This window comes from Lepisma saccharinum, chromosome 10 (assembly GCF_977018435.1).
Source record: "Lepisma saccharinum chromosome 10, izLepSacc3.1, whole genome shotgun sequence".
In the NCBI taxonomy this organism is placed as follows: Eukaryota; Metazoa; Arthropoda; class Insecta; order Zygentoma; family Lepismatidae; genus Lepisma; species Lepisma saccharinum.
In genome coordinates this window covers 12,073,041-12,092,965 of record NC_139238.1, presented here as the reverse complement: position 1 = coordinate 12,092,965, position 19,925 = coordinate 12,073,041, and positions in this window count along the sequence as shown.

Below are 19,925 nucleotides of genomic sequence, written 5' to 3'. Positions count from 1 at the left end.
TAATGGATCCCAATTCTGCGTACCTCCACACAGTTTGGGCTTTTTCAGCACTGGTTGTCATTTTTACTTTTCATCCCCTGGAACGATACAAAATAAACGAATCCTTACTATTCATTACGTACTTAAAATTTCCATAGCTAAGCTACCATATACCATCTACCACACTGTTCTTGCCTGTATATTATGTTTAATATAAGTGTTTGAAATTAGGGATTTCAATTCGGACACCCTGTATTATTCTTCTTCAATCCTGGTCTTTTCACTAAGTTCCGGAGAAGTATAATGTGTGGTGTAGGGTCACGTGGTGCGTGCTAACTAATCAAATTAACGTTTAACCCTTATCCGGCTAAGATATTTTTGTAACGTGTCCCGGCAAGAATTGTCTGTCGGGCACTGCCAGAGAGCTGCACATCGGGCTAATTCGCTTACTAGGCCCGCCTGGCTAGCGAGCGGGCGAGTAAAACTGTAGACCTCGGTTTTGACCCGTCTTTGAACGCTTATTACGGTTTTGCACCATCTCCACATACATTAGTCACGTAGTCACCGTTGCCGACTTTTAGATTCTAAATTGGTCTAGGAGAACTTAAAATTTCCCTTGGTACATAAGGTTATCGTGGTGCCAAAGTGGCAAAAAGGTGGGGCAACTGCCTTCTCTCGTTACGCCCCTAATCGCCGCCACTGCTGACACCTGTAAAGGAGTACGAACCAAGTTTGGCAAAAAGTGCCATCGTAAATATTTTTGAACTTTGTGTGACTGGTGGTGGTCTACATTAAACATTTTTTGGGGGTGCTCCTCTATGGCGCAGTGGTAGTGTCGTTGGCTTGTAATCAAGGGGTCACGGGTTCGATACCCGGTGGAGGTACATAGTGTTTCGGATCCCACTTTAAACTGTAGGTTCAGTCCCGATTAGCCTTATTGTGCATAAAGTGACCAAATAAATGAATCAATCAATTAAACAGTTTTCTCTCTGCTGTAATTTTGTCAATTCAATATCCGAATTAGTTGCTCAAGATATCACCCCTCAACACTAAGGCACGATGGTCCATAACATGGATCGTGAAATCAGAATTTGCATTATAAAAGGTTTTTGCATATTGTCATCTCTTTCAACAAATCGTCGTTCGCTCAGGATTCTACAGATCGGATTCATAGGCAGGCAATGCTATTTACACATTTCAACAAACAAACGACGTAAAAATGAAACCGAGTGAAGATTTACGATTTCAAGACCAGAACAGTGACATAAAATGAACAAGACACACAAACCTAGTATTTCAAGACCTTCAAAAAAACTGGAAAATATGTGATAGTCGCTCTGACATAATAATGAAACTAATTTGAGAAGTTACAAAATCTTAGTTATACTACAGTGGCGTAGCAACATATCGCGAGGTCCTGGGCGAGATTAGAATGCAAGGCTGCCTCATCCGTTCTTTAAGTTTGAAATATCAATGTGAATCGATACACAGTCATCAAGGAAACGCCAGTAAATTATCATATTTATATAATAGCCTAATAATAAAAATAATATTAATACATTTCTGACGAAAATTATATTTAATAGTACGCGACAGAGAAATTTACACTTGACAGAGCTACAGAAACACGCTGCTGGAATTTTCATTAACCAAAGCAGTAATAATAGCACCGTTCTTAAGATGTTCTTTAGGCAGTAAGACACAACTGAAATATCGCCCGACACAGTGGCCGAGTGGTTAGCACATCGCGCTGCGACGCCAAGGGTCCCGGGTTCAAATCCCGGTCGGGCTTGGTTGTTTGTGAATGTCCATTCATCAATTTCATCATTTCATCACTCATCCCCATCTTCTCAAATTAGCCAAGAGGCACAAAACGCGAAGTAAAATAAACTAAATCAAAGCAAATCAAACAACTGAAATATCCTTAAATATGCTAAACTTTTTTTTAAAAAAATCAGAAATACAAACTAAGAATCTTTAAATATAACCTATATATTATTTTATGAGTCGTTCTTTGTTTCCTCATTTTAAAATTTGTAGGATGTAAATGTCACAAACCATGGCTTAAGAAGAAAATATCGAAGGACATACATTAAATGTCGGTGCTTGATGGAGCAGGGGGCAAGGGGTGCGCTAAACCACAATCCTATCCAGGGGCCCAAAGTATCTACCTACAAGCTCTTCGACACAATCGGTTTCAACATCAAAAAATCTTAATACGAAAGTCATTTGCACCATAAGTGTGAAATCTTTGGTGTAAGTAATTGATACAGCTAATTTGACTTTTTTTTAATTAGCAGTCTTGACTTTGTTGCACATTAATTGTACCAGTTAACTTTGAATTTTAGGACTTAGATGATAATAATAATTGTGAATCTCATTTTGTTGTTACATCTTAATGTTCTTGTAATATTAAATATTTGACACAGTGGCGTAACAAAATCGTAAAGTACGTGTCCGCAAGGAACAAATTTGGTCCCTCAAGTGCAGTCAGATTCTTCCAGGAAATGTATGTAATTACTTAGAATGGCTGGTTTTGGCTACACTTACATTAATAATTATACAAATCGATGCTCTACCTCTGAATTTGCACATATTACAACATATCTTTCTTTGACATTTATGTATTCAAAAGAAGAAAATACAAATACTTACTTATCCCCTCCCCCGCCCCTCTTAACAGCTGAGTGGATATAAATAATAATTTCTATTTATAATTTTTGAAAATTTTTATTTAAATTTATTTTTATTTATATATTTGAACCTAATATGAAAATGTTTGTTGAGTGTGTTAATGAAACTATTATAATTTCAGTAACTTTTCTTACAGTGAAAATAGTAAATTCTGGAAGTACTTTACATTTTTAACTTAAAATACTTTTTACAGTCTTTGTAGCAGAATTTTAGTGTTTTTAATGAAAGTTAGCCAAATATCAGCCAAACATTATTCCGCAATTTTATCTAAAGTGATTTCAATAAGTTATTTTTTAAAATTGAATTCCCCAATTTAAATCTTGATTTAAATCAACCTGATATAAATCAACCCACCTTGCTTAGCAGAACTTTTCTTACCGGCTTCTGGGCAGCGAATGACACTTTTACATTAGATCTTTCCCTTTCTCGTTCAAGAGTGAGATTACCGAGTCCGCTAAATTTGGGCTGAATCATACCATTCGACACTACCTTCCAGAAGCTTTTCCTAAGTTTCAATTTTGAGAAAGATAGTTCTTTTTTCGTGGTTGTTTGAAGAGTAGGAAACAAACAGAAGGCGGTACAGGATACAGAGAACACTGGAAGCTAACTGGAAGCTAGTGTAGAGCTATCAAGGAGAAGAACTTTGCCAAAGCACTTGATTTCAGATTTAAGCACATTCCTGAAACGTAGAACTTGATCAGGAAATTCGGAAGATAAATCATCTTCGTGCCCGTTGCAGAGGGCAATAGCTGCATCTGAAGTTGTTGGTAGGAAGGAAGAACTGCTAATGCTATCCATACCTTCTTCAGTTTAAAACACCGGAAGCATTAAATGCCCCATACTTTGCTCCGTGGCATTTTGAGATGATTTATTATTAACTTATTAAAATCGGGTAGGCTATGCAAGGTCACGAGACAGAAGAAAAACCAAGACAAAGCGCTTTTTATTCTAGAAAATAATAAATGGATAACAATGTCTAAGCAATTTTTGCGTTAATGTTTCACATGAGAAATGAGAATTATTTTGACTTTTTCGGGGCCCCTTAGGCTTAGAGCTCCCACCTGCCTCTGATTTGACGTATTCATTCAAATTATAACGTTAAACTAGAATATAAAGCCCACAAAAATTAGCCTTTTCTATCTTTCTCACTTCCATTTATTACGTTTTTCGTATCAACCACATAGGACGCGAGGCCCAGGGTGGTCGTCTTCTTCGCCCACCCCTTACTACGCCAATGGTTATACAACCTCAAGGCACCTGCGGCTAGCAGAAATTCAAATATTTCCATGCGTAATGAAATATAATGGCCGTTGGCAACACTGACAGTAGTGCTCGCGTCTACCTGCAAGAACTACATCGAGTCTCACGGGTCTTCGTAAGACCCGGGTAATAGAAAAACCTGGCAGGCATCGATGCCTGTGTACAACAGTGACGTGAAGCTCGCTTGCGCGATGTCGAACACCTGGGCTCGACGTGCGTGTTGCATAATATTGTAGGCGCGCCTCCTCGCAGACGGGTTTTCCCCGTGTCTTGTGCAGGTCTCTGGATACTGCATTGTTTTAAATGGATCTTGCCCTTCTAATGCTAGATTTTGATGTTTCATCGCTGTGGAAACAAGCGAGTAACATGATATTTAACCTAATCATCATTGTTATATCCATAATTCTTGTATTAATCATCATCATCGTAATTGCATTTTTTTGCAGCATAGTATATGAAACATGTTGAGCTGGAAGGTAGTGTGAGGAAATTGTTTTATTTGCTCATATATTTTTCATTTTTTCTATTTTAGCGTAAATAATATTTTTATGTGGTCTTATTAAATACTTTACTTTTTATTAAAAATTTATTAATACATATTCAAGTAATATTAGGAAACTACACTGCTTGCCCTTTTACGTAAGTGAAATGCAAAATATTTTTTTTACGCCTGACTTTCTTTATCAAACAAAGTGAAATATTGTGAAATGAGAAAAAAGAGAGAAACGAACAAAGTAAAAAATATCACCTTCGCAGAAAGTATCGTTTGGAGTATGTCACAAAAAATATAAGCAACAGTGTCTGATAGACACTGGTTGCCAGGTTAAGGGTTCAGACAGGCATTTGTTCAATCTTCTGAACTTTAACACCGCTATTCTTGCGTACACCTTCTCTTTAGTTGAACGCAATTTCCTTGCACCACCCTGACACTACACTTAGTGTAAAATAATTGCCACGAACTAGACGGGACTATTAAAACGAACCGATTTTTCATCTTTAAATGTCAGTGATAGAAATATACAGTTTTACATGTCCACCATTTTTAAAAATTTCCACCATATCTACCTGAATTGAAACGAAATTCGACTGGGAAACATTTCTTAAATCACGTCTTTTACGTAAGAGTCATTCCATGCCAAATCAACACAAATATGTGTAATTTCCAACCTGACCATCTCAGATTTTCATGAAATTTGGGGAGTTGAAACTATGCATGGAACTTAGTAACTATGAAAATTTTTAGTCTCGTGCGTCTTGTAATTGTTAAATTATTCAAGGTCAAAGTTAGCAGAAATTGCCCTTCTTGAGCCCGCTTAGCTATACTAAATGTGCTGTAACTCCGCCACTATTTTGCCTAGAAAGCTCAAATAAAGCTTATTGTACAGGAAATTGAACAAGCTTTCCAGTGATATATAACAAGCCCAAAATTCGATAACAAAATAATTTTGTCACGTGACCTTGACTTTTGACCTTGAATATCTCAAAACATGTCATCACCAAAAATCGTGAAAAAAATATATTTGGTCCCTCATGCCATACTCTAAAACATATCAAAAAATCATTCTGGGACTGCCATTGAATCAGAAGATACAAAATAATATGTTTAACTATGTGACTGATAAAAGCCTCATTACATGAATTATGACGAGTCAAAAGTCCTTTAACACCCCCTACGAAATGTAAAAGAGTTATCCTGGTCATGAAAGAAATAGGTTTGGCACAGGGAGATCTCTAGCTGTGTGTGTCAAGCGCAGGTCCGGCATATTGTTGACCGCCATATTGAATTCAACACAAACATTCCAAAGGAAAGTGTGTGATGTGAAATATCAAATCAGGCTAGAATTTCACGAGAAATGAAGCAGCGAAGGTTTTCCCAACTTATTTTTTGGCAGCAAAACGTTATACGCATATCTTTCACTTACGATATATGCACATTATAGTGTTGTCAATATTCCTGTGAGCACACTCGTTGACGTCTGTCACACTCACATAGAACATTTGGCAATGTAGCAGGTGCAACAACATCGCAAGCAGCAACTATGCCTTCTCTCAGATGGTCAATATCAGGGACTTTTAGTGCATGCACCATTCTCTTCAAATGTTTCTGAAGGTAAAAGTCCTCCTAAGATGTTAGATCTGGGGAATGTGCAGGCCTTTTAATATATCCCCATCTGCCCATCAATCTACCTAGAAATTTACCATGAAGAATGTTCACATAGTGTGGTCACACACTGTCCTGTTTCAAAACTCTGGAAAAGTGCCATACCCCGTAAGCAAGGATGAAAAACCTGTTCACTTAACAAGAAGCCCTCACCATTTAAGGTTCCGTTGTTCAATATGGACCAATCATTCCAGTTCTTCATACACTATACCACATCATTAGCTTACCAGCAATATCCATTCGGCTGGGATCTGTCTACTGTAGATTATCAAATCACAGGTATTGCGTATAATTTTTATTAACTTTACCAGGAACATAAAAATTAGCATCGTCACTGAAGAATTTTTCATTCCAAAGGAAGTGTCACTTAATTGTTTGAGATACTTTTCCCAATATTCTCCACTATTCAAGTATTTGGTGAATGTTGCTGATTAAAATCATATGCAATGGCGCGTATACTTCTTTCTGTCCCAAGATGTCAGCGTGATCTCGCCGAGTTCCTGACACGTTAGGAGCATTCTTAATACTTTGTTTTTAACACCTCGAAAAGGAGAAAATGATTACAAACATTCACTAATAATTTTTTGCTGGTTAAATATACTTTGGAAAAACCTTCGCCGCTTCATTTCTCGTGGAATTCTAACCAGATTTGATATTTCACATTACACACTTTCCTTTGAAATGTTTGCGTTGAATTCAATATGGCGGTCAACAATATGCCGGACCTGCGCTTGACACACACAGCTAGAGATCTCCCTGTGCCAAACCTATTTCTTTCATGACCAGGATAACTCCTTTACATTTTGTAGGGGGTGTTAAAGGACTTTTGACTCGTCATAATTCATGTAATGAGGCTTTTATCAGTCACATAGTTAAACATATTATTTTGTATCTTCTGATCCCATGGCAGTCCCAGAATGATTTTTTGATATGTTTTAGAGTATGGCATGAGGGACCAAATATATTTTTTTCACGATTTTCGGTGATGACATGTTTTGAGATATTCAAGGTCAAAAGTCAAGGTCACGTGACAAAATTATATTGTTATTGAAAGGTGGGCTTGTTGTATATCACTGGAAAGCTTGTTCAATTTCCTGTACAATAAGCTTTATTTGAGCTTTCTAGGCAAAATATTGGCGGAGTTACAGCACATTTAGTATAGCTAAGCGGGTTCAAAAAGGGCAATTTCTGCTAACTTTGACCTTGAATAATTTAACAATTACAAGACGCACAAGACAAAAAATTTTCATAGTTACTAAGTTCCATGCATAGTTTCAACTCCCCAAATTTCATGAAAATCGGAGATGGTCAGGTTGGAGGCTGTGTTGATTTTGCATGGAATGACTCGTAAGCCTGTGAAAGTGCTTATTTCTTATCCGGAACAGGCTGTGAAGACAAACGTTCTGTCTGTTAAAAAAAGCATGATGCATGGAAAATAACCAACTTGGTAATCATCAGAAAAACAAAGTACTTCCATAATCACGACTAATATGTCTGCTGGACATAATGAGCAAATTATTTTAAAAACTTCTTGTTGATTGATTTGTTTTATTTTACTTATCTTTTCCGCAACTTTTGACTAATAGCGAAGATGATGAAAAATGATAAGATGAGGCGGAAGAAGGGACAATCATAAACATATGTGAACAGAAGCTCCACACAGAATTATACTGGCTGCGAGTCCAAGCAGAAGAGCCTCGCTAATGTGAAAAATGAAGTCCAGGGTGTTCTGCGTGGAATGGAATTTGACATTTTGATATGTCTAGAAATGTTCGCTCCTTACACTCCGAAAAACTTCTCATTGAATTCAATTGTTGTTTTAAGTCCACTTCATACATAGAAAGGCTAATCGGGGCTGGACCTACAGTTTAAAGTGCGATCCGAACCAGTATGTGCGTCCACCGAGTATCGAACCCGGGACTAAAAACTTCTTGTTAAACGACTAAGGGAACTTACAAGTCTAAAAGGAGTTCAAGAATACCATCAACAATGTCAATCAAAATCTCCAACCAAAAAGTATGTGGTTGGCATCTCGATGGACAGAAATTTTTGTAACCTCTTTGGAGTCTGTACAAAGCACTAAAGAACTATTGTGAAAGAAGGATAGTTCAATTCCAATAGCCCAACGACAGCAAATTGAAAAGTCAATCTCCGTGGTGGAGTGGCACACTACGGCGCCAGAGGTCACGGGTTCGAATCCCGACCTGGACTAGCATGTTCTTTGCGAATGTCCCTTCATCAATTTCATCATATCACCACCGATCCTCATCTTCCCGTTTCGTCGAAAGTGACAGAAAAGGGAAGCAAAATAAACCAAATCGATCAATCAATTCTAAAAGTTGCTCTTCATGAAACCATCAAGAAAGAAGCTACCTAAGTGTCACAAGCAAACACATCAATATGAGAAAACACATTGAAAATGCAAGTACGAAGGCAATGAAGGTTATGAATTAAATTGCAAATACTTGCCTCGCCAGGCAAATATTAAACGGTATATCATTAAGTACATTGTTTCACTAGTTTTAAGGTCAGGACAAGCACTGTGAAATGACGCAACGCCTTAGGGTGCTTAGGTGGAAGATCTGGATTGGAGCAGTGTAGAAAGAACTAATTTTACTGATCAAGTTTTAGGAGAGTAAAGCTTAATGCCCACTGAGACGCGCCGACACACGGAAATATCCGGGAACAGATGTAACGAACCTGAGAGTTTAAGGTTTTATATTTGTAAGAAGTTAAGATTTATTTATTTATTTATTTACATTTTACTTGGGATTACCGCTAAGCAGTTTTTCCCATATCTATATACATATGTACTGTACATAAACTTACATTTTTTAGTACATTATTATTAAAGGATACTATGAACAATTTTTTTTCTATTAAATAGTTAAGCCACATTTTCTAAAAAAAGATAACAATATATATCCAACTGTAAGGTTAGGTTCACAAATCAAAGATTCCAAACACTGAGGAAAAGGAATTTCACAATTTATAAGAGTTTTATAGAATGTCTCTCTTTCTTGTGTGTATCTATTACACTCAAATAGGATATGGTGTATATCTTCCTTGTTGCCACATGTACAGTTTGGGTTTTGTACAATCCGGATCTTTTGTAAATGACTTTTAGTAGTTGTATGTCCTGACCTAATACGATTTAGTAATACTATCACATTCCGTGAACCTTGAACTTTTGTAAACCAAGGTCTCATTCTATTGAAATTAGCTATCCTCTGATAAAAGCTGCCTGCATTTTGAAATTCACCTTTGCACCATTCCGTCCAGTTTTCCTTCAACTTTTTCTTCACCCTCGGTAGAAGGTCTGTGTACCAGGTTTTCAGCTCCAGTACAGGTTGAATTACCCTAGCTTGTTTTGCATACAAATCTGCCATATCATTTCCTAAATTTTGACAATGTGCTTTAACCCAGGTTAAATGAATTATCTTTCCCCTGCTCCTTAAATTTTGTAAAGTTTTTACACAGTTTATAATGTATGGGGAGCATTTAAATAATAAATCATAATTGGACTGAATTGAATATAATACACTTTTGGAATCCATTAATATTAATATATTTTTTTCTTGCAATTTATATGTATAAATTAGTGCTTGGTAAATTGCATAAGCTTCAGCTGTAAAAATGGAAAAATCTTCCGGTAAATGTACCATAATTGATTCCTTCTTCTGTACATCATAAACAGCACATCCTACATTTTGACTACTTTTTGAACCGTCTGTATATATAAAGTAATAATCTTTCCATCTTTCCATGTAATCATATTTTGTATATTGTTCAGGAAAATAAATATCTCTATATTCACAAACAGGAAAATCTAGAGTATATATGGGCTTACTCCTTACTTTCAATAATTTTTGATGATCCTCATAGTACTCATTATATAATTGCACCCATCCTATATCTTCGCAGTTATTAATTTTGCCTGTATCATATAATTCAACCAAGTCGAATAGAATGTCGTTAAACGGATGATTAACTTCTGACATTGTTTTCAACAGATATTTAATAGACATTTCTCTTTTCCTATAACTTAAGTTCCATTCGCATGCTTCCATGTATACAGCAACATTGGGAGTACTCTTCATCAGTCCTAGACACTTTCGTAGAACTTTCCTCTGCATTACTTCCAAAGGTCGAAATACACGTTCCGAAATTGTATTAAAGACTATAATCCCGTATTCTATTGTTGGTTTGTAATAGTTTTTGTAAAAATTCATCATGGTACTAGGATGACTTCCCCATTTTGTTGTAGCCATAGAACGAAATACATTGTAAATTACTTCTGCCTTTTTCACTAACATTTTTACATGAGGTTTCCATGTTAATTTACTATCAAATATAACGCCTAAATATTTCACTGAATTTTCTATGGGAATGTGTAACTTTTTTGTATATTGATTCACATTTTTCGGAGCTCCTTTTTTACTAAATATAATCAACTTTGATTTTTCTGACGATATATTCATAGACCTATTCTCAAGAAATTCCTTTATCTCTATTATTTTCGCTTCCATGTTGGTGACTCCTTTATCTACTTGCTTGACACTCTCATATATACATAAATCATCTGCATATTGTATAAATCCAAATGGCTCAGGACATATTCTTTGAACATCCATTAAATATATATTAAAAAGTAAAGGACTTAAAGGGCTTCCCTGTGGAAGTCCCCTTGTTATCCATCTAGGACCCACAATTTTATTATGAAAGTAAAAATATAAACAACGATTTTTTAATAGATTCCAAATTATTTTTAGATGCATATAAGGTATTTTCAGATTTTGTAGAATGTTTAATAATTTATTTATATTTACATTATCATATGCCCCTTTAATATCTAAGAAAGCAGCAATAAGACTACTTTTCCTTTTCATTGTATCATAAATTTTTGATGATAACATTGCCAACGCATCTGTACACCCCATTCCCTTCCTAAATCCAACTTGAAGCCTTGAAAATAATTCCTGTCCCTCTATATGCCAACTTATTCTCTTTAGAATTAATTTTTCAAAAATTTTCCCCAGTACTGAAGACAAAGCTATCGGTCTATAAGATTCTCCTTTATGTGGACTTTTGCCAGGTTTCAATATTGGTAAAATCATTTGAGTGTACCACGATTGCGGTACATTTCCTGAATGCATTATATAGTTGTAGATGTTACAAAGATATATTATACCACATTCCGGCAAGTTTTGAATCATCGAGTATGTTATTCCATCTTTTCCTGGAGTTGTGTCCTTGGCTCTTATTATTATGTCTCTTATTTCATCGATCATGATATTGGTATATAATCCTTGTGAATGTCTATCTTTAGGACTGAAAGAGAAAATTTCATCAGGGGCATCTGCAGGTTCTTGTTTATTATTACATGTTACCTTCATAATAAATTCATCTTTCCAGGTTTCTTTGAGTGGTATTAATCGAGGGGTATGTGGTTTGCGGATTGATTTAAATTTAGCCCACACGGTACTGATACTCTCTTTGTTATTTATGTCTTCACAATACTTTGCCCACGATTGTCTCTTTGCGCTGATATAACATTTCTTGGCCTGCGCTATTGCTTTCTTATAATTAATCCAAGTTTCCTGATTTGGTATTGTTTTATAAACTTTAGTAGCTTCAATTCTCTGTATTTTAAAATTTTGGCAATCTTTATTCCACCAGTGTACTATTGGATACTTTTTTACAACTTCCTCTTTTGCCCTTGTACATGATCTGTCCATAACAATGCTAACAGAATCTACAAAATAATCATATGTACTCTTATCAATATTATTTAAATCTGTATTTTTAAATAAGATTGTAAGTAATTTAGAATATTTATTCCAATCAGCTTCGTTAACTTTCCATTTTCTGAGCGGAATAGTGAAAGATCTCACTGAATTAGTATCAGTATAAAAGAAACATGGATAATGGTCACTGGTTCTTTGATCACTGTCTGTTTCCCACTGAAATTGACCACATATATCATCTGACATTAACGTTAAATCTATAGCTGTTGGCCGAGTACCTAATCTTCCTATATACGTAGCAGACCCGTCATTAATTACAGTAAAGTTGTACAAATCCATACATTCTACTAACACTTTCCCCAACTTATCTTCTGATCTCCCCATATTGTGTGATGGCAATTGAAATCCCCTGCTATAATAAAAGGCTTTTCTATGCATTGAAACATTTGCGATAATGTATTTGTCGTTAATTTCTGTGACTCTGCACCTGTAGGAATATATATAGATATAATACTAACTTTTTGATTCATAAAAGCGATTTTAATTCCTACGACTTCAATTTTGTATGTGTCGTATATAGACAATGTATAATCAAAAGATATAGGTTCAAATGGAATGCTTTCATGAATCATAATTGCAACTCCTTTACTCTCATCTTTAATCTTTTCATAAATTATGTGATAATGATTTACTTTAAAATAATCTATATTTGATGGGTTCACAGAGATTTCCGATAAACATAAAAGTTCAGGTCTATATTCATCTATTAATTTCACCAGATTTTGCTTTCTTGCTTTCAATGATCTTACATTCCAGTGTACCCCCACGAATGTTTTCCATTATTTTTCCTTCCACACCCTAAGGTGTCTCTCCAAAAATTTCCAAATCCTCAATAATTTTCTGCACCTGGCCATTTATTTGTGAGCATTCTGTTAGTATTTCTTTTATGCTTAATAAGTCAGAATTTTTAGTTAATGTCGCCATAAGTTTCGCCATTAATTGTAACAAATTATACATAAGATCCTTCTGAGATGTTATGTGAGGAAAGTACACGATTTTTTTCTGTTCTTCATTGTTGTAGATTCCGGTGCTCACCTCCTGCATGCTTCTGTTTGTACTATCCACATCTTCCTCATTTTTCCTTGTCTTAATTACAGTTCCTGTAGACTTTCCATTTAATTGTTTTTGATTACTTTGTAATTTCTTTAGAGAACCTTTACTTGATTCTCCTTCAGAATTTCCATTATAATTCTTTGTTTGTGAATAGGAATTTAGTCTGAAATTTTTTCCATATTTATTTTCAAATTTGGAATAGTCTCTATGATGTTCTGGAGGAACTCTTTTCCATGAAACATTTTCCAAGTATGTATCTGATTTCCTTTCACCCCAATCACTTAAGGCTTCAAATCTGTTTTGTATTGTTATGCTATTTCCTACAACACCAGTCTTTCTTGTGTCAATTTCACTTATTTGACTTTTGTTTATATGGTTTTTTACTTGATCAGCATATGAGTTGCCTTGAACAACATAATTGCTTGGAACATTACCTGTTATTACTTTCTCTCTTGCATCTTGCCGGGATAAATTATCATATGCCATAACTCTCATGATTTCTCTTTCCATTTCCCATTTTACACATGACTTATCAGTAGCAACATGTTCTCCTCCGCAATTTAAACACTTCGGAGTTTCATTACAATTTTCATGTTCCTCTCTTCCACATCTAGCACACTTAGCTTTATCCTTGCATATGGCTGCTGAATGTGCGAACCTGTAACATTTCTTACATTGCATCACATTTCTAACTTTAGGAGTAACATCGAAAATGTGACTAACCACTATAATCTGTTTAGGCATTTCTTGAGATCTAAACGTGATTGATATTAGCTTAGTAGGAACAAAATAATATGAACCATCATCTTTTCGAATTCTCTTTTTCATTCTTTCCACTGATATTACTGTCGGGTCTTCCATACTTTCCTTAATTTCCTCCTCTTCAAATTCAGTGGGTACACCATATATCAATCCTTCCTTCACCAATAAGGATTCCGGGATGAACACATCAATATTATTTTCTTTATGAAAATGCATATTTTTCATGAAATTGTTAGCTTCATTCCTGGTGTAAAAATAAATCTTTGCTCTAAATAAACCACTTGGTTGGATATATCTGGCCCTTATATCTTTCTTTCGCAATTCATTGCCTATTTTCATAGAGTTAAATTTCTTTTCTGCACCTTTAGTACTAGTCATTATTACTAAATATGGCCCATTATGTGTATCATAATACATTTTACACTTGTCTACATTATTTTCTCTTCGACCTTCTCCAAACGAGTTTACTTTATCTCTATTATCTAACCTGTCTATCCTTACCGCTTTTGCTGGAACTTGATCATCTTCAGAAGATCTGACTCTTTTAGCTTGTTTTCTAGATGTTTCTTCTATAATGTTATCTTCTATAACAATTTCATTGTCTTCTACCAAGTTCGTTATAATTTCTACTTGATTATTAAGTTCCATATAACCTATGGCATCCGCCATGACGTTAACAAGACTGCCTTACGAAAATCACATTAATGAGTATAATTTCTTTTACCGTAGTTTTAAACTTCAACTTAAATAAGTATATGGGTTTAACTCAATTCCAGTCACAAAATTCTCTCTTTATAAACAGTACTCACTTAATTAACAACTATTAATATTACCACAATATTACACAAACAGCTCAGTTTCCATCAACCACAGGCTATTCTATCGTTAAGATTTATAAAATATTTGTTACTTCAAATAATGTGCAAGTTGTCACAGACAACTATAGTTTAGATTGATATAGTTGTGTTTGGAATTTGTATATGTTTATAAATACGTCATAATCTGTTCGTGTTGACGTCACTTTCTCATCTCAGCAGAGGAAGTGAACCACCTGAATGTTTTTCAACTGACGACAGACTCAGTTAGAAAACAGGTGAAGGTGAGAAATCAACAGACACTTGGTAACGTTTAATGGAATGCCCGGATAGTGTAAATCGTAATTATTTTCGTTTCATTCTGGCTATACTCGGAAATAATAATTAAGTACAGAAACTTTCGTGTATTTACGTTTGTTTTGTCCAACGTTAATTCTACAGGGTGATTCTAAAGGTAGGGTACAAACGAAAACCACAGATACCTTCCATGAAATAGAGACGAAAGTTCCCCTTCCACTTTACCGAGAGATGCCTCCGTGACGAGCTAGACAACGCCGAAAACGTGTGAAAATGAACTTCACACCGCTGTACAGCCAGTACCAGTGAAGATAGAAAGGCGGAACAAAAGAAGTCAAAAGGAACACCTAAGTCGCCCATCCGAAAAACACCAGGCGGCGGCTGCGCAACGCATGCGCATGGCGTTCCACAAAGGAAATAGGAGTGTCCCGCAAGACAAGTGAAGGGAAAGGGTAGCGATCGACAACGGTAGGGACAAAAGAAGCAATGAAGCATGAAGAAACATTTGCACAGCGGGAAACAAACACCATGACTGAAGCAGTGCAGTCGAGAAAAGGTGTGCGGGGTTGTAGAACCACGGGAGGACGACGTAGGACGAAGAAACACACCGAGAATGCAAGCAAAGTGGTCCGTGACACTCGACAGGCAACAGACGCGTAAATGGTTCACGGCAGAAATGGCGGCGCTGGCAGTGCAGCGCATGGGGAGTCCCCAAACACAGTGGGGGACACTGCAGCAAGAACAAAGCACGGTGCAACAAAAGAGAAAGATAACCGGACGGGGAATGGTACCTGCCAAGCAGACAACAAATGCGGGACGAGGGATTCCCCGTAGCAGCACCGAGGGGATGTCACACAGAGGTCGTGCGCCAGCAGGACAAACACAGCAACTATGTGCACAGGAGGTTTATTGCCACGCAAAGGTGCACTTACAGATAGGAATAGTACGTAGTACCTAGTCGCACCCCGGACTGACGTTGTTACAAAAGTTGCCCAAATTGACGACAACCACATTCAATGCAGGCATTGCAGCTTCGCAGGAAATTCTGGCGAACCCTGTCAAAAATCCCTGGCATGGTACACACCTCGGCCGATGCTGCAAGTATCCGCGCTACCAATGTTTCCTGGTCAGGCACCGGGGTCTCGTAGACGAGTGTTTTCACTTGGCCCCACAAGAAGAAATCCATTGGTGTGAGGTCAGGCGAACGGGCGGTCCAGGGGACGGGGCCCGCTCTGCCGATCCAGCGCTGTGGGTAGGTACGGTGCAAAAGGGTTCGCACTGCGCCATCAAAATGTGCAGGCGCCCCATCCAATTGAAACCACATCCGATGTCGCACGTTGAGGGGTACATCTTCTAGCAGCTCTGGAAGGACTGATGCAAGAAAGGTGCGATAGAGGCGGCCATTTAAACGTGGTGGTAGCAGGTATGGACCGATAATCTGTTCATCGATGATACCTGCCCAGATATTCACTGCAAACTGGGTCTGATGGTGCACCTCGACTGCTGCATGTGGATTTTCATAATCCCACACTTGGCTGTTTCGGCAATTGAAGATGCCCTCACGGGTGAATGATGGATGCCTCGTCCGTGAAAAGCACATGGCGCAAAAAAGGGGATAGTCGGTACAAAACTGCAACAGTCGTTGACAGAATTCCACACGTCGTGCGTAATCCCCAACCAGCAACGCGAGGACTCGCTGTGGATGATAGGGATACTGCAGATCATCATGAAGGACACGCCACACTGTCGACTGTGATACTCCCACTGCACGTGCAATGCTACGGGTGCTAGTGGACGGTGTGTCGTCCACGCGAGCACGTACGTCCTCCTCGACCGCCGCGGTGCGCACATGTCCCTCGTCCCGCATTTGTTGTCTCCTTGGCAGGTACCATTCCCCGTCCGGTTATCTTTCTCTTTTGTTGCACCGTGCTTTGTTCTTGCTGCGGTGTCTCCCCACTGTGTTTGGGGACTCCCCATGCGCTGCACCGCCAGCGCCGCCATTTCTGCCGTGAACCATTTACGCGTCTGTTGCCTGTCGAGTGTCACGGACCACTTTGCTTGCATTCTCGGTGTGTTTCTTCGTCCTACGTCGTCCTCCCGTGGTTCTACAACCCCGCACTACTTTCCTCGACTGCACTGCTTCAGTCATGGTGTTTGTTTCCCGCTGTGCAATTGTTTCTTCATGCTTCATTGCTTCTTTTGTCCCTACCGTTGTCGATCGCTACCCTTTCCCTTCACTTGTCTTGCGGGACACTCCTATTTCATTTGTGGAACCCCATGCGCATGCGTTGCGCAGCCGCCGCCTGGTGTTTTTCGGATGGGCGACTTTGGTGTTCCTTTTGACTTCTTTTGTTCCGCCTTTCTATCTTCACTGGTACTGGCTGTACAGCGGTGTGAAGTTCATTTTCACACGTTTTCGGCGTTGTCTAGCTCGTCACGGAGGCATCTCTCGGCAAAGTGGAAGGGGAACTTTCGTCTCTATTTCATGGCAGGTATCTGTGGTTTTCGTTTGTACCCTACCTTTAGAATCACCCTGTATATGCAAGTGTGTTTAGTGATTGTGATGCGATTTAATATGCTATAGAATTGTTCCTCTTCAGGTAGAAACGTAAGCGAATCTGTTCCTTGCTTGTAAGTCCACATACGATAGGGAATATAAGTGATTATAAAACTGCATTTAACTTTGAATACTGTGTTGTGCTTCTTTTCTACCCAGCAAGCCCTGATGATTTGCAAAGATTCTCATGTTCCCGACTAAAGGAGTAGTGGACTAACTTTCTGACGACTGGTTTACAACCGGGGAACGTTGCACAGAACTTCTGCCGTCTGCTTCTATTGAAATCAAATTATGTAACGCCCACTACAGCGAAACGCGCGGAACGGAAGCTTCCGGTATTTCAGTGGGCGTCAAGCTTAAAGCTTGATGTCCAATATGAGATGCTGGAAAACGCGGCAACAGACCCGTTTTCTGCCTCTAAGTGGAAGATAACTTTCGAAATAACTCTAGACTTTTGGCACGGAAATTCGCGCTTCGGTTCCGAGCATTTCCCTGTAGTGGGATACGTCATTTGATTTCAATTCGCGATTAATATTAACCGATATGCCATCTGGTGGGACTTTCAGGAACTAGTCTATGTCGGATACGTTGTGTTGATGTCGTTTAAGGCATGGGGAATATGCGAAAGAGTAAGGTCTACTGTTCAGTTTTTTTGTGCTCTAAATCGTTTTATGAGTCTGAACAAATGAAAAGTTTTCATGTGTTCCCACCCCGTGGAATCAACAAAATGAAATTTGTAAATAAATCAGGGGAAACGTAATTGATTGACAGAAGATTGGCATGGAGAATAACACTGTAATTCGGCAAGGAAATTACGAAGACTACACTAGTCTTCTCACTTTATTTTTCGAGAGATAAATATATTTTGCCATGAAAGTAAAGTTTTAAATTGTACTTTATAAATAAAACTTTTTTTCTGTTTTGAAAGTCATGAAGCGTCTTACCCAATACATCCATGTACTTCTGAAATTTCTCCTGCCGTTTTTCAAGTATAGGTCAATTTCAATTTCTTTATTTTCATATAATTTCCGAGAATTCCAGTTACAACATGAGGTGCACATGATACTAGGGATGACCAGATCCGGATCCTAGCGGATCCGAAATCCGGATCTGGTTGGTTCCGAATCCTAAATTTTTTCGGATCCCGATCCGCGGATCCGGAATTTTCAGATCCGGATCCGGATCCGGTACTTTCGGATCCGGATCCAGAACTTTCGGATCCGGATCCAGAATTTTCGGATCCGGATCCGGTATTTTCGGATCCGCATCCGGTACTTTTGGATCCGGATCCGGAATTTTCGGATCCGGATCAGTTTTGCCATCCCACATGCGCTTCTTTGGAAAGTAAGAATGTGCTTATAACATATTGTTACCTGCTAATATATATATATATATATATATATATATATATATATATATATATATATAATATACATACACACATATATATATATAGTGTGTGTGTGTGCGTGCGCGATTTGTAATTAGTTAATACACTTACAAGGGAGGTCTAAGTCTCCCCCTCCGATTTCCATGAAACTTGCAAGGCCCAAATGAGGAAATACGTGTTTTTTTTGTTTCGGCAAAAAAATTGTTCAAGGGGCAACCACCTCTCAAATGTCAAGATGAGGACAAATTGAAGTGGGGATCTGACCCCTGTGTTCCCCTCCGATTTCCATGAAACGTGGCAGGTGTATAGTACGGATGGCCAGATCCGGATCCTACGGGATCCGAAATCCACATCCAGAACTTTTTTATTTTAATTTGTAGAACTGTAACTGTAGAACAATTGTATAATTTTTGTATAACATTGCTATCTTGTTATATGTGTTAAAGGTTTCATCCTGGAATGGAATGTCTCACATGTGTCTCACATGTGTGTTTTCATTCCCCCCCCCACCTCAAATGTCAAGATGAGGAGAAATTGAAGTGGGGATCTGACCCCGAAACCACGTAAATATGGCATAGGAAGAAACAGGGGGCATACGGCCTCTCTATACACCTGTCAAATTTCATGGGAATCGGAGGGGGACACAGGGGTCAGATCCTTACTTCAATTTGTCCTCATCTTGACATTTGAGGCGATTTTGCCCCCTAAAACAGTTTTTAGCTGAAACAAAAAAACACGTAATTCTTCCTTTGGGCCCCTCTATACACTTGCCACGTTTCATGGAAATCGGAGGGGAACACAGGGATCAGATCCCCACTTCCATTTGTCCTCATCTTGACATTTAAGAGGAGGTTGCCCCCTAGAACAAATTTTTTGCCGAAACAAAAAACACGTATTTCTTCATTTGGGCCCGTTTATACACACACCTGCCAAGTATCATGGAAAGCGGAGGGGGACACAGGGGTCCGATTCTCACTTCAATTTGTCCTCATCTTGACATTTGAGGGGGTTTTGCCCCCCTAAAACTGTTTTTTAGCTGAAACAAAAAAACACGTATTTCTTCCATTGGGCCCCACTATACACCTGCCAAGTTTTATGGAAATCGGAGGGGGACACACAAGTCAAATGCCCACTTAAATTTGTCCTCATA